Genomic DNA, 14,230 nt, shown 5'->3' on the forward strand with positions numbered 1-14,230 from the left:
ACGAGGGGACTTTAATTGCTGGGTCCCAGCCCTGGCAAGGTTGCCAGGGGCTGGTGGAGCACTGAAACAAGTGTAGAGGACCCCTCACCAGCTACCAACTCTGAGAGGTGCTCAGAGACCCTGGGGTCACAGCTCTACCTGAGCATCTTGCCTGAAGCATCCAGGAGCAGAGAGACAGGTAAGGAGGGGCTGCCTTGGCTCACAGGTCGGCTAAGGAAGCTCTTGGAGTAGCCAGCCAGGAGAATGAATGCATGATTCCTTACCCTCACCTCTGCCATCCTGTGGCCAATTCTGTACCTCTCAGCCTCCCCACCCCCACCCGCTATTCCCACGCCCTGTGGAGCCCCCACTTTTCCACTCTGACAACCAGAGATCCAGCCTCCCGCTTTTTGAGCCATTCCTGAGCACCGCATACTCCTTGCATCTCCACAGGCCACCTGCTCAAAACTGCACAAAGCAGTGAGGAGCCTTTCCCTCGGTGATACATCCAGCCCTCTCTCAGTCCCCCAGGCACACACTGTAGCTGACAGGGAACCACCGTAAGGCTATAACCCAGCCCTCCAACCTACTCTGGGGAGAGGTAGGCAGGTCAAAGGGCTGGCAAGTGACATGGGGAAGCCAGGCCCTGAAGTGTCTGCTCTCTCGTACATCACAGGCTTTGCCCCCAACTTGCAGCGAGACTAGGGTGAGGGTTGTGGGAACCAGCCTAGAGCCAGCCTGAGCAGGGCTAACCCAGACCCTACCAGGGGTCCCACTGTAAGGACTCAGCTTCCCAGGTTCACTGTTTTCACACCTCCTGGTGGGACTCAGATATGGGGATATAACAAGACCTCAGTTAGACAACTGGACACAGGGAACATAGGTTTCCACCTGCTGTCAGGGGAGAGAGTCCCAGCTTCTCTCTCCTCAGCAGCTCCTTGGGAGCGCAGTGGCAATTGTTTCCTTTGGGGTGTGGCCCTGTATCTCTGTATCGGTTGGGCTCTTCCTGAGGCATCTGCTTCTGTGCGGCATGTGGAGGGGCAGGCGGAGGCTGCATACGCTCGCTCATCCCCTTGCAGAGATCTGCACTAAATGTGAAGGTGCTGTCTACCTGCCCATCTGATTAGATCAGAGATGGACCCCTCTCTCCACACTTGTGGGGAACCCCATAGAAAAACTTGGCAGGAGTATGGAGAGCCCCACAGCTGGACAGGCTGAGGCAAGGAGATACAGGGACATGCAGAGCAGGAGGGCTGTTGGTAGGGAGTCACCTAGGAGTGAGGAGGCCCCAACAGGGTCATTCAACCGGCAAGTCTCCTTTGCCCAACAAGCCTCACCTCAGGAAGAGCAAGTCAGACTTACCTGAGCACCACACCTCTGAAGGAATGGAGGGGTGCTGTGTGGCCCACGGACTGCTCTCAGGATCCCACATACACCTTCTTCACCAGGAACCTGGACAAACTCTGGTGGCAACAAATGCCAGATTGCAACCCAGATAGAATCTGGCTCTAGGACAGAGATGATGCAGGCACTAAAAACCCTCCCTGCTATAGACAGGCTGGGGGGGTGGAGGGCTCTGCCTGCTCAGTGAACAGGCTGTGGAGGAGGGGCTCTGCCTTCTCAGAAGAATGCTTCCTACAGATTTCACTCACTCCCTCACCCCAAGGAGTCCTGAGAACACCCGGTCCATGCAGACAGAGGAATGCCTCCATCCCATCACTACCAGTTTGGAGACTCCTCTGGGTGCTTGTGTAACTTCTGTAGTCTAGACACATTTGACCTCCATACAACCCACTGGAGTCCCAAGGGCCAGGGGGAGGGCCTTCCTAAAGCCAGAGGAGCCACAGACCCCAGCAGCACAGAAACCAGCTACCAAGTCCAAAGGAGGGTTGCAGGGCAAGCAGCTCTGAGGGTTCTATGTGCCTCCACTGTGTCTCTGGACTCCTATGGTGTACAGGGATACTCCACATGGGCCATTCCAGCTGCAGTCTGAGGGGCCCCTCTAGGGTGTGTCCCTGTCTTTTCACTGGGACACCCAAGGCAGGTAGCACATAGCCTCAGAATGTCAATGAAGACCAGCCTAGGTGACCCAGCCACCACCTCCTGCTCAGTCCTGTCTCCCTTGGCAGCAGACCCGCAGCCCCCAATGGTGGCCAGAAGTGGCTTGTGTCTCCAGCCTGGTCCTAATGGTGGTTAGGACTAGCCATGCTTCCTGAAGAGGCCTGTGATGATATCCTGGACCATCAGAGAAGGGTTCTAAGAACACGGCCCTTCTGCCTGTGGGTTGTGATCTAGACCTGCATAACACAGCCTGTTTCCTTCGGAACTGTCTGTCTTTCTGTCCTCCCTAGGCTAATTTGGAGCTCACCTGAGGTCTCTCATCTTGTCCAAGTTTCCAAGCATCCCCATGGCTGTGGAATGGTCTAGAGGCCTCTTCACAACTGGGTGTGCTGAGGAAGGAAAGCTGAAACAGCCATTTTTATTTGCAAGCCTCCAAAGACGGTTTATGATCTTGCCCCTTTTCAGGAAATCTGTTTCCACTTAGGAGAAACAGGCTCAGGGCTGCAGTGAGCAGGCAACTGAGGGGATGCACACAGCTGGGTATGCTTCCCGCTCCAGGCCCTCAGCTGCCTTCTCTGACCTTAGTGAAGCAATTAGGTCTAGGGCACCCCAAAGCCCCTAACATGTCTCCCATTTTGGGGTGCTTCCTAGTAAGAGGAGCAATGTGGAGGGCTGGAGGACAAGATCCTGACAGGCAGAAAACAAGGGCACCAGGCCACCTAGGGGTTAGGGCTATAGATTCTTGGAGGCAGAAGGGCAATTTGAAGTGCCTGCAACAGAGCTTCAAGCTTCTAGCGCACAGAATTTTAAAGATGTACAGTACCAAGAAGCCAACAAAAGACCACAACTTCAGTGTCCAGGATACTACAGTGAAGAGCCTACTCAGTGCCTACAGACTGCTGCAAACACCTCCCCACTCTCATTCGGGTCTATATCCTGCCACATGCCTCTCTAGTCACATGACTCAGAGTAAGCCAATCACAGCACTTACACCTCCCCCAGCCGTGGTGATTGGCTTTGAGGTGGACACATAACCCAGGATGAGCCAATCAATCAGAGCTTTCTTCTGGGGGAACAATAGAGAAGTCCTTCTTGGGCTTGGGCATGGTCACGAGGAGACACCTTTCACTGACCTCTCTGTGGTTGCCTCCAGCACTCTTGGTACCAGGACCCTGGCAGGAACCAGACTTGCTCGCTAATAAATTTCAGAACTAGCACTGGTGAGGTGGCTCAGTGGTTAAGAGCACTGACTGCTCTTCCGAAGGTCCTGAGTTCAAATCCCAGCAGCCACATGGTGGCTCACAACCATCTGTAATGAGATCTAACTCCCTCTTCTGGTGTGTCTGAAGACAACTACAGTGTACTCACATATAATAAATAAATAAATCTTTTTAAAATAAATAAATAAATAAATAAATTTCAGAACTTGAGATCTAATTTGAATTCAGAGAAGGAGCAAAATATTTGTAGAATAAATGTTGCATGAAATGTTTGGGACATACTTATACTAAAAATGACTTTATCTGAGGTTTGAATTTATCCTAACATTTTATATTTTATTGGCTAAGTCTAGCAACTGTGAAGTCCAGCTGTCCAATTCAAACTGGGTATGCCCCAGCCTCCCTGGCCATAACAGGTGCACCCAGCTGTCCTACATGGCTTAGAAAGGAGTACACAAAAGAGGTTGTTCTGGTCCTCCTCATCTCAACCTCATGGCCTCTGAGAAGTGCTGGCTCTGAGAAGTGTGGCAGCCCAGCTTTGCAAACAGCTGTTTTGAGAGTACCAGCCCAGCCTCAGGTAGACAGCTGAGCCTTTGCAGCACTGCCCTCTGAAAACAAACCGACAAACCAAAAGAGAAAAACCATTCCAAACGTTGTTAAAAGGCGTGGAGCAATTGTCTCAGTTTCTGAGACTAAAAGTTTGTGGCACAGAAGGTAGAAGACATATTGGCCTGTGTCTGGCTGTGCACGCCCTGTGTGCTCATCCCCAAAGGCACATACACACTGAAAAATGAAGAAGACACATGATTTCTCCAAACTAGCCCAAGGTTTCCTTGATGGGCTTGTGGACAGAAAGGATGACATCATAGGACTCTCTAGTGTCCACAGCTGGCCTGTATTCCCACAGGCAAATGACCATACCTTGGTAGTCCATGCCTGTAATCCCAGGATTTGAGAAATAGAGACAAGAGGGCCAGAATTCAAAACTCATTTGGCTGCTTATAGAGCTTGAGGCTAGTCTGGGCTACAAGAGACCCTGTCTCAAAAAAAAAAAAAAAAAATCAAACAAAACAAAATCTTCACACTTCTGACATCAACTGTGGCGGCATGCAGTTTACCAGTGGCCTGGCTTCTGTGGGCCCTTCCATCATAACTCGAGCAATAGCTTGTTCTTGCCTTAGTGGACAGTACTCTGGACTGGACAGACCATAGTCTCTCTGTAGAGTGCCCATCTAGCCCCACAATTCTAGCCCCCAGAATGTGAGTCTAAGAAGCTGAGTCTCACCCCTACCTGGGTCCCAGGTACCCAGGACCCCTCCAGACTGTGGCAGGTACTAAGCCAAAGGCAGGGGCAAAGAGTTACGGTTTTCTGGTCACACCAGTGTCCAAGCTTTAGCCTCGTGTCTTGTATCAGAGCCCTGCCATCTGTGGCATGGGACATACAATAAGACACCAGGTGGCTCACAGACAAGAAGCCTCAAGCACAGCCCCAGGGAGATGGGAGATAAGATGTGGGCTGGCAGACTGGCCTGTGTGTGGACAGGGAACCTCAGAAACCTCCTCCATGGTGTGCTGATGTGATAATGAAGGACCTTTGTAACTCTGACTGGGCAAGGACACAAGAGCTGACCCTAGGGATAAGGATTGGTCCGCCCAACCAGAGAATGGCCTTCCCATCTGCACCTCTGCCCAGGAACAACATAGAAAGCAACAGAAAGGAGGGCGCCTTGTCTGCAGCCACACATATTTTCTCTCATATCCTTAACTAGCTTCCAGTTAAACAGAGCATCCAGCATTTTATTCCAAAGGCCTGATTCCTCCCTTCCCTGTGAGATCTCAGGACCAAGAGGGAGCAGAGGCCTCCTTGCCTTGGACCAGGGGCTGACAGTGTCAACTGTTGTAAGCATAGAGAAGATTAAGGCTCAGGCCAGGCATGGTGGTACACGCCTTCAATCCCAGGACTTGAGAAGCAGAAGTCAGAGGGTCTCCATAAGTTATACCAGACTGACTTACAGAGTAAGTTCCAGGCCAAGGCTACTGCAAGTCCCTGTCTATGAGAAATAAAGGGGGAGGGGGAGAAGAAAGAAAGAGGAAAAGAAACAAACAAATAAAAAAAACCCTAAAACAAAACAGAACAAAAAAGCTAAAGCAAAAAATGCCAGTGCACACCAAAGTTCTTTGCAGCTCACTTAAAATGATGACAACATATGACCCAGGGCTGAGAATAGCTCAGGGGCAGAGTGCTGCCTACCATATCCCAGGCCCTGGGTTCAATCCCCAGTATCCCTGAAATGAAAACAGCTGTCAAGATGTCTACCTTAGCTGGGCAGTGGTGCACATGCCTTTAGTCCCAGCATTTAGGAGGGGGGACCTTTGCTAGTTTGAAGCCAGCCTGGTCTACACAGTGAGTTCCAGGCCAACCAGCATTACATAGAGGAAACTTGTCTACAAACAAAGGTCGCAGTCACTATCTACTTCTCAAGGAACCCAAACAGAAGGAGACTGAGGAAAGAGAATACCTTGTGCACATATGTTAGTTAACGCTGGGATGGTATGCAGAAGATTAGCATGGCCCCTGTTACAGGAATGACACACAAATTCATGAGCCTTTCAATATTTAGAGAGAGACTGACAGACAGGCAGGCGAGCCAGCAGACAGACAGACAGACAGACAGACAGACAGGGGAAAGGAGGGAAAGAGAAAAGAGGAGAGAGCACCTCCTGAGTCAAAGTTCTGGATTTCCCTAGCCTGCTTCTCCTTAGGCCATCCCCAGTTGGATTGGGCAGACTAATCAGCTCCCTTGGAGCTGGTTCCCTCATGTGTGAACATGTGGCAAAGCTGGCATTGGCCCGATAGCCTTAATAAAGACATGGCTGAGTCCTGCATATGGCTAGAGAGTCTCCTGTTCTCAGCATTAGCTTTTTTTTTTTTTCTTTAAAGCTGCTAGGAAGATCCCCAACACCAACCCTTCCCTTTTGCTTCAGGGTGAACGTTACATTTCCCAGCTTCCCTTGCAGCTATATACAGCTGTGCTAGGGAACATGTAGTAGGAACATTCATCCTTCAACACAGAACTGTGCCATTTTTCTCTTTCCACTGGCTGGGATATAGACTCGAAAGCCAGAGCATTAACTATCCTCATTATTATGAGAAAGAAGGCACATCTGGAAACAGTTGGATGACAAGACAGGAACCTGAGCTTCTGATGATGGACACACACCACACATACACACACACACACACACACACACACACACACACACACACACACACACATCTCATAACTTTCAGTTACTAGACACTCTCCCCCCATTCCTCATCCATGGCCTGCACTCTGCTCTTCTCCAGAACAAGCCCCCACCCACACTCGGCTAGGAGACCCTTTAAGAGTCCCTGGAGCACTCTCGTCCCTGAGGGCACAGTCTCCTATGGTTTGATGCCACTGCCAGGTCAAGCCTACGAACTGCGTGGAACACTCATCACAGTCTGCAATCATTGAGGGTTTATTTGACTGCTGCCTTCCCTGGCCTGTCATTAACATGATGGCAGGGCTCCTGCCTCAGGGTTTACCAGTGTCCTCAGCACCCAGAGGTCTTGGCACAAGAAGACATCCCCACCTTGTCCTCAGTTCCCAGGCCACACCTGCCACTGGGTCTGTTCTGACCCAGAGTCTCACCCACCCCACCCCCACCCCAGCTCGCTTCTTCCCTGGCCCGTTCTTCCTGCAGCAGACTCAGGCCGGACAGTCTGGTCCTCTGAACCCTGGTTTCAGACATGAGGAAAGGGAGACAGTGTGGCAGGAGTAGGAGGCTCCTTTGAGCTTTGGGAGATTAAGGAGTGACACATGTACCCTTAGATTTCCCTCATGACTGACAGGAAAGAATGGAAACACGAAATGCTTGAGAGGATATGAGGCCGCCAGAACCTCCTCCTGAAGGTTCTGCCCTGCTCTGAGTGACGAAGGTGGATGTGCAGAGAAGCCAGTGAACACCCTGTGGCCCCACCATACGAAGGCCATGAGCTCAGCACTGCAGAGAAAGCCCCTGGGAGCTACAGTAACAACCACGCAACCATCCCTGGCTGAGCCCAGGCAAAGTCAGTCAAAAGGGAGAAGAAAGTAACTCTTGCCTCATGGGTGGGAGGGGGAAGGGCGCCAGGAACCCCTGTAGGGCGCAAGTTCTACCTCACACATCTAGGAATAATGCATTTATCCCAAACGTTTAAGATAAAAAGAAGAGGCAGAGCTACAGTGCAGCTCAGTAGTAGAGCCACTTCCTAGAAGATATAAGGCCACAGGTGGAGGGGAGGATAGCACTACAAAATATATGCATGCATGCATACAGATACACACATATACAAACGTAATACATATATATACACATACATACATGTATGCATGCATACACACATACATACACATAATACATGCATACATATATACACATATATATGCACACCTGCTGTATACAGATACACACATACAAACATATGTGCACATACATGAATACATACATGCACACACATATATACACACACTTATATGCATGTATACATGCACACACATACATGCATGCATACATATATATGCATGCATTAAACAGATACACACAAACATATATGCACATGCATGCATGCATACACACATATACACACACATATACATGCATGCATGCATACATAATCAGACACATATATATGCATGCATACATACATCCACATACATGCATACATATACATGCATGCATGCATAATCAGACATACATATATATACATGCATACATATACACATGCATATACATGCATACATATACACACACATACATACATACATACATACATACATACATGCCATGGATCTAATGTCACATTGCCACATGTGTATCTGAAGGAACTGTCACTATAACCATCAGACCAGCCTTTGTGTTTTCTGTTTCTGTCCCTGTTCAGAGCTGAGCATTTGGGCTTCCTGGAGACTTGGGACTCTATACCACCATGCCCAGGCTGAGCCACTCTGGCCACTCCCTGACCATCTTCTCTGTGGTCTCATCAGGAGAGGATGCCTGCTCTTCCTGGTATGTTGAGGCTGTTCCAATTCCCCAGGGCACCTGGACCCCAGCACCAGAGCCAAGGCTGTTCCTCTGAGGATGGTGCCCGACTCACCTCCTGAGTGCCATTCTCTGGCTGCCCTAGGGCTCAAAGCAGCTGGATCTGGACCCAACACTGCTGTTTCCAGGCCCATAAACACCAGTTTTTAACAGCAGAATTGGGATTGGCAAGCAGATTCCTGCTTTATCTGCTGCCTCTGCTCACATGAAGGCTGTGTAGAGGCAGGCAGGAGGCCGAGGACTCTGGGGCCAGACCTGTGAACTATATAGGGCAGCAACTTCGGACAGGGGAGGCCAAGTTCACGACAGAAGAGCAAGAGAGCTAGCCTTACTTGACATCCTCCACAGTCCCCACACAGGCAGCTCGGCTCACATGCCCACAGCCCTCTTCTCCTTGACTGCAACCAGAGCAGTACTGACAGCGTATGTGTATACACCGAGCCTGTAACTGCCAATTGCAAGACACCGGACGGCACACGGCACATACGCCTTTGCAGCCTCCCAAATAATCCTGTTATCATCACCATATGATGGAGGGGGGGTGTTGCCAGTGTCCCCTGCCTTCCACATGTCACAACCAAGCCCCCCAGAGGCCACATTCTCAGAACACCTGGTACCACCTCCTTGCTCCTTGCCTTTCTCCGCGTTATCCACCATCCAACTCCTAGCTGCCTTTAAAAGCTGCCTCAAGCTCCACAGGTCTCCTTGGCCCCCATTTTTGTGAGGAGCCTTTCTAGACCTCTTGTGGTTCCAGAGCATCTTCATCTGGACTTGAGTGTGGCCACATAGTGAACTATAAACTTTTCCAAGCCTGGACTGTGCCCTTTTTTCTCCCCCCACCCCCTCAGGCGCCCCCAGGGCGGAACCCATCCTTACAGAAGTCTCCTGAAACACTTGTTGAATGAATAAATGCTTCCTGCCTCAGAGTCCTCCAGGCAAACTCCAGGGTGTGCTGAGTGACAAAGTAGGCCCTTGAAAGGACCCAGTAAAGGGGACCCAAGTCCTGAGACAGCTACTATTGCCCTGAGACCACAGCAGAGGCAGAAAAGAACGTCCAGGAGGGCCGCTGAGACATCTAGACAGCATCTTCCACTGTGACTTGCAGGCTGTCTTCTGTGGGGACAACGGTACCCACAGCCCAGTCCCGTCCCGTCCCAGGACGGCCATAGGGCCTCACCTATGTTACATCTGCCTACTGCTCACAAACAGAACCCAACGTTTCCTAAGCCTCTACTCACACGTGAGTGCAGGCCAGGACACACTCCTGTTGCTGGGCCCCAGCACCCTGACACACCACCACAGCTATCACTGCCATTATCCCATCTCCCTACCCACAGCAGAAACTGACTGGAGGCAGTGTTGGCCTGGCTTCCTTTGCTCCAACTTGGGCCTGGATTCAGCCAGTGGGAAGCACCAGCACCGGCAAGCCTAAGGGAAGCATACACCACCCAGCGCCTCCCTGCCGGGTCACTGAGTCCCCTTTCCAAGGTCACCACTCCTGAACGGGGCCTCAACTGCCCTCCAGGTCTGGGGTGGCGGCAGTTCCCTTCGTTGCTGGCTTGGGTACTAGGCATCTCTCCTTTAAGTCATGTATATTCCATTTATTCAACTCTCCTCAAATGTCCCGTCTGAGGGTGCCATAAAAATGTAAGACCGTGTCAATTGCCCGTATCAAAAAACATTCTAGTATGTTCCACTTGGAGTAGTTTGGAGGGGAGACTAATGGAAACGGCCGGCGGGGGGCGGGGGGTGACTAGCCCCCAAGCTTGCACAGAGGCCACCTCTCTTTGTGTCCCCAGGGCATGAGAGGAGGTGTCAAAACCGGACTCTGTCCAAGAATGAATTGATGCCTCTGCCACTAAACAGCAGGACCATGTCTTCCTTTCCTCCACCCCACCAGCTTCAGCCTCCGAGCCAAACCCAGGTGGCGCTCTTCTGCCTCCCCTCACCTCCCATGGGAGCGGGGGGGGAACAGCCCCATGTTTGCCCTACCACCTCCCATCCGGGAGGCTATGCACTCTCAAGGCGCCGAAGGAGCCTGACGACGCCCCCATGGGGACCGAAGGCTTCGAGGTCCACTGGCGACCGCAGGGGATCCCCCAGGGCTGCACGGGTCGCCGTCAGGTCCCCGAGGCGCGCCAAGCGCGGCCCAGCTCCGCGCCCCGCCCTCCTCTAGCAGGGAACATCACCCCACGTGGGGCCGCTGGGGCTCTCAGCCTTGGCGTGTTATTGGTCGCTATGCAGCCAATTAGAGGGCCCCTGTTGCTGAGGTCTCGCCGATTGGCCAAGAGAGGGCGGGTGGGACGGGAGTGGGGCGCCCTTTTGTTCTTTGCGCCCGCGCTGCGAGCCCGCTCCGGCCCCGCCACCTGCGCGCCCACTCCGGCCCTGCGCGCCTCCCGGAACCCCCCGCTTGTTCACACACGCGAACTAGGAGCAGCCGCCTGCAACGCAGTCCTCTTAGGGTCTGACCTTGGACGAGCTCTTTCATTCTCCGTTCCCGGGTTTCTTACACTCGTTTTCTCCTTGTCTCCTAGGAATTGTGGCGAAGAACAGAACCAACCTGGCAGCAAGCTTGGAATGTTTCTAAAAACCTAACATTCGGTGATAGAAGAAGGGCCCTGGATCTTTCTTAAGAGTGAGGCCACGTGGGAAACTGCTTAGCGAGTATCTTTACCAACCTGAGCCTGTTCGCAGAATGAGTTCCTTCCCTATCCAAGACTCACACGGGCAAGGTGGGAATGGTACAGAACTTCCGACCTGACTGCCCATCTGTGCTAACCCTTCCTAAATCTTTCTTCAGTCAGTCAGTGGTAGTGGACTCCGTCTGGAGTGGAAAATGGTGCCTCAGAAGCCCAGAGCCAACAAAAGGAGAGAGCTCTCTAGGCTGAACTGGAAGGGGGTCAGAGGGTCAGGTCTGGGTCTTCTGACCTCTGGTCCCAACGCCTTCCATCTAGAAACTGCTTCAGCACTTTACACTGCAATGCTGTGGCTGCAGGCATCCACTGCAGAGAGGCTGTGGACTGTGGACACAGGCACCCAGCCTCCACACAGCCTGTAAGGGGTGGGGAATCCGACCCTGGGGAACCCTCAGTATCCCCACAACATGAGTGGACTTGGAAAAGCCCCTGCTTTTCCAAGCCCGGATTGGTGGAGAAGTGAGAGTAGTTGGGGGTGTGGGGGGCTCATTTCCAAGGTCCCCTCCTAGTACTAGAGTCTAAAAGACACTATCACAATTTAGAGTGCATTCCTAGCAAGCAGTACAGCGCGGCCTGCCCCTCCCAACAGCCTGACACAAGTGGACTCTGGAAGGTCTCTCAGCCCAGGTGTCTGTCCTTAGGACTGGGTGGCTGGGAACACGTGAATGTCTGGGAGACAACCCCCACCCCATGAAGTTTTAAACACACTCCTTCCTGCTGTTTTGAGCCCAGAGAGCCTCTGAGCTGGTAAGAGAGTGAGCATTACTGGACTGGTGTGGGGAGAAGTGGAGTGAGGGATGGTTGCTGCCTCTGTGCCCTCAGGTATCTAGGTGTCTCAGCCTCCAGCATTTAGGCCTTTGGAGCTCTGCAGTTCCTTAGTCACTCCAGCCTCCCCAAACTGAAAGTCCTCATCAGGAGCTGAGACTCCCCAGGTGTAAGGGTGTGGGTCACCCACCAGCAGCAGACCCAGCTGGCCAGGACAGACCTTGCCTGGGAGCCTGACTAGGCTGTTACCATATTCATTCCTCCTGTCCAAATGCCTTTCTCCAAAGATCAAGACTGGGGCTGGTGGGGAAGGGGTGCATTTTATGAGTCAGGAGAGCCAGCCGTGGTCACCTGCTGGCCACCCACCAAACTGCCTGTCCCTCCGTTGCACGCTAGGATGTTTTCAATATTAATCTGAAGTCAGGCAACCGATACTGGGCTCCCTAAGGCCCCCAGGGAGGGCAGAGAACTTAGCAGGGATCTGAAGTAAGCAGGAGCCCCAGGCCAGAAAGCTTTGAGAGAGCATTGGCCAACTTGAGATGGGGAGTTGGTCAAGAGTGCAGGAAAGAACTGGAATAGGGCTAGCCTGCCACTGGGAACAGGTTTCTGTAAGGTGTCCAGCCCACAGCCATGAGTCGCATGTGTGGGCTGACTCCTGGCCACCCGACCAAGCAACAGGAAGGACACATCAACACATCAAAGGGAGGAAAATCCATAGAGGCTGGAAGGGCAGGGGAGAGGGTAAGAACGGAAGTCACTGTCGCTAGGGAACCGTCTCTGCCTTTGTGTTCTGTTGGGGGCTTGGTGACAGACAACACTAGCTGGTCTGCACATATTCCGCCTGTAAGCATCTAGCAGCATTATTTCATCTACTTTGGACGTGGCCCCATTTACAAAGGAGCTGGGCACCTAAGCAGCCCACAGCTTAGGCAGAGGGCACTGGGACAGGTGAACAGTGCTTAAGTACGCAAAGCTCTTTTTGTATTTTTGCCACCCTGATCTTGTGAATTAATTGACTTGCAGCCCGGTTCAAGAAGTTGCCACCAAGTGGGTTGGGAAACTTTAGTCTAAACTCACTTCTGCAGCCTCTCTCTCGCTCTGGCTTTCAGTTTACAATTTGAGTATGAATCTGGAAATCAATCTGGCATTCACACAACAGGGGCCCTCCCATAGGAACCAGTTGGCCAGTAGGAGCGGTGCGGGAGCGCCCTCCAGCGGCCATATTCAGTATGGCAGCTGGCGGGAAACAAGACCTCAGCTACGGGGGAGGGGAGGCTAGGCATGCTTCCAGGATCCAAATGCTCCTGATTTGGACCATGGGCAACTTGGAAACTACAAAAAAATGAACCGTTTAGGAGAGAAGGAATAGTAAGATGCCTCTTCGTCTGGGTGTATTGGTGCACACTTGCGATCCTAACTCAGATGGTTGAGGCAGGAGGATCTTGAGTTTGAGGGCAGCCTAGGCTACATAAAAATAAACCAAAGGGGTTAGAGGGGTGGCTCACCAGTTAAGAGAGCTTGCTCCTCTTCCAGAGAACCTGAGTTTGTTTCTGAGCACCCATGTCAGGCAGCTCACAACTGTATGTAACTCTAGCTCGAAAGAGTCTGATGCCCTCTTCTGGCTGCTCCAGGCACACACACACACACACACACACTCGAACCAACAACCAAAGGGCTAAGCAGATGGCTTTGTGGCCAAGTGCAGTGGCCTGCAAACAGAAAAGCTGAATCCGAATCTCCAGCAACCAATGGGGGCAGAAGACAGGTGAATCCTCAGAGCCCACAGTTCACGGAGCCTAATCAACAAGCTTCTGATTCCATGAGAGGTTCTATCTCCAGGCAGAGTCAGAACAAGGACAAGGGAGGGGAAAAAAGCTGGCATCTGCTTTGGCCCTCACGTGTGCACAGACACATGCAAACACATCTTCATATGTATATATTTCACACACACACACACACACACACACACTGACTTTCCTGTTTGACTCCACTAGGGTCCTGAAGGGGTGGGGCCGGAGATCACCTAACCAGAATGGAACCAGCCCAGTAAGAAGCTAGAATTGTCATATTAGGAGATGGCAGGAACACACGGAAAGAAACTGGAGACAGGCTGGGAGCACTCCTCTGGGAACCCGGGAAAGCCCAGCCTGATGTGTCACCCTTGCTGAGGCTGTATCCTAAGAAAAGTAAAGCCTTCACTAACCTCTGACTCCCCCAAGAGAGTTGTCTGCCTGCTGCTTGTCCCAGCTGTGGAGCACAGGCCCAGTGGGCATCCGTGCCTTTGCTCTTGGAGGGAAGCACCCTCTGGCTCACCCACAGACAATCACTGCTTCCTGGAACCAAGTCTTGCTGCACCCGGGTGGAGGGCAGGGCTAGAGCCCACTGCTGCCAGGTTAAGCAGTG

Source organism: Mastomys coucha, unplaced genomic scaffold (genome assembly GCF_008632895.1).
Source record: "Mastomys coucha isolate ucsf_1 unplaced genomic scaffold, UCSF_Mcou_1 pScaffold5, whole genome shotgun sequence".
NCBI classification, from domain to species: domain Eukaryota; kingdom Metazoa; phylum Chordata; class Mammalia; order Rodentia; family Muridae; genus Mastomys; species Mastomys coucha.